Source organism: Etheostoma cragini, chromosome 17, assembly GCF_013103735.1.
Source record: "Etheostoma cragini isolate CJK2018 chromosome 17, CSU_Ecrag_1.0, whole genome shotgun sequence".
In the NCBI taxonomy this organism is placed as follows: domain Eukaryota; kingdom Metazoa; phylum Chordata; class Actinopteri; order Perciformes; family Percidae; genus Etheostoma; species Etheostoma cragini.
The window spans coordinates 887,604-890,009 of record NC_048423.1 but is presented as its reverse complement, the minus strand read 5'-3'; the positions used below and the strand labels follow the sequence as shown (position 1 = coordinate 890,009).

Below are 2,406 nucleotides of genomic sequence, written 5' to 3'. Positions count from 1 at the left end.
TGTGTGTGTGTGTGTGTGTGTGTGTGTGTGATTTTGATTTGATTTATTTAATTGTATTAAGAATGCCTTACTTATAAAGACATCAAATACAATCAAGGATAAAAAAACATTAAAGTCCAGGACTTGTTTCCATTGTGGGCCTCAACACATCAAGACACTTACAGAGTGTGTGATAAACATTGACATGACACAAAAAACATTTTACTTAAATAAATAAAAATCTAAATGTGTGTGTGAGTGTGCTTTGTGTATCTCATTAAGGCAACAAGTGGATAAAAGAAACCGTGGCTGATGTGATTGATGCAGGGAGGTTTGTATGGGGAAATGAATGGGTGGAGAGTTATATCCAGTCATCCAGCGGCCTACCAACAAAAAAATACTGTTATTAGGAAATTAGAAATACAGTTTGATTATTTTCAGTTAAATCACGATGCATGGTTCCACTAAAACCTAACTTTTACGTCTAAAAAAGCATATGGAGCAACCCAAACATGCGTATGTGTGTGTGTGTGTGTGTGTGTGTGTGAGATATCGGTTTTTTTTATGCCGGTGCTAAATCAATACTTTTAAAAACGGTGCCTAATGTGTATATAACATCAATATGAAAAAGGAGCAGAAAACGACAGTTGGCGACATTAAAGAACGGGTTGTTATTGTTATTGCCATATGGTCAAAATTAAATGATTGACAAAAACAAGCAGCAGGTGGGAAAGGGGGATTTAACAATAACTTGAAATGCACCACAAGGCTGACGAGTTTCAAGTGAACGCACCTTCTCTGTGTTGGTTTTCCGACAACGGCGGCTGCAGAGGGACGACTGCTACGTCCCGGTGGTGGAGTCCTCTACAGGGAAACACCAATACATGCTCACTCCCATTTCTATGGTACAGTTATTACAATACTTAAAATACGGACACTTGGTCAGGGGCCTTTGTTGTTGTTGAGGATAAAAGTCTCCTTTAGGGTCCTATAACGCGCTTGGTCGGGACCATTGGCGTCCCTTTTGACACTGTAAAGGTAAGGAAAAGCTCGTGGGTAGGGTTACGGTTCTGTGGCATAACAGGACGGTTAAGGACACACAAGGGACACAAACCCCGCTCTCCTGGGTGAGAGTCCCGTGTTTGACCCATCCATCCCCAGACCAACCTTCCTATGCAGAATGCTCTCCTTACATACTACTAACTAAACCCCGTCCAGCTGCTGCTCTCCTCTCCACACACCCACGCCGAAGGGCGCCTGTTATGTCACATCAGACACGAAAAGACACTGTCCAAACGTCCGTATTTTATGCGATCAGAGGTTGGAAATACAGTCACACTTTACACCGCGTAATGTAAGCTGTCAGCATTTGAACCATTGTGTTTAATCCAGCTGCGTGCTAACGCTAACGTAGCGTCCCGAGCACCAATGCTTCTGAAATTTTCGTTCTTAGTCGATCTCGTTACTACCGTTTTACGTTGGAACCAGTTCCCTACTGGCACTGCGTTTCGGTACCCAACCCTGGCTGTACTTAAGTACTTGTAATTTACTTGCGTGTTTTCTTTTAATGCAACAGTCTACTTCTACTACACTACATCTCAGAGAGAAATATTGTACTTTTTACTCCACTACATTATTCTGACAGCGTTAGTTACTTTACAAACTAAGATTTACACATAAAACATATTTAGTTTATAAAATACAATGTATTATCATAAATTAAACTACCCAACGATTTATAGGCCCACAAGTCCAGCTGAGGTGATTAGCCGATTCAACACTTCAGTTTGACAGAACGGGTTTATCGTTTCCAGTTTCTAAAATGTGAGGATTTTGTGATGGTGTTCTTACTTTTACTTAAGTAAAAGATCTGAATACTTTCTTCACCACAGGTGTGTGTGTGTGTGTGTGTGTGTGTGTGTGTGTGTGTGTGTGTGTGTGTGTGTGTGGTATGTGCCTGTGTTAATTTGCATAACTGCCCATGCAGACTTTGTGTTCTTACCATCATCAAGTGGATGTTTGCTTGACTGTCAGACACAGAGAGGATCACCAACACCTGCGTTACCGCTCTGGAGGCAACCTCCAGCACATCAAAAGACTTCTGGCTTGTGCTCCGCAGCCTTCTTAAATCATTAAATACTCTCTTTAATCTCGCACACAAACACACACACACACACACAGGCGCGCACACATCTTTTGGCTGCTTCAGTGATTCCAGCTGTATCGGTGCTTTCATTTCCACTTCATATTCAAGATTCACAAAAAAAAACTTTACATGTTTTACATGATACATACAGCCTTTGCTTTTCAGGAGAATAGTCATGAAAAGGGTTGTATCTTAAGTCTCTATTATATAGACCTTAGTGGTCCCCTAATACTGTATCTGAAGTCTCTTTATATAGACCTTAGTGGTCCCCTAATACTGTA

General features: G+C 41.1%; 1 long non-coding RNA gene across 1 annotated transcript in view; it reads right to left on the bottom strand.

Annotated features, from left to right (window-relative positions):
* Positions 1-1,309: 1,309 nt before the first annotated feature.
* Positions 1,310-2,406, bottom strand: part of LOC117960337 — a 16,231-nt gene continuing 15,134 nt past the window's right edge. Inside the window, exon 3 of the long non-coding RNA XR_004660125.1 lies at positions 1,310-1,504. This is a non-coding gene — a long non-coding RNA (uncharacterized LOC117960337). The remainder of the gene's footprint in view (positions 1,505-2,406) is intronic.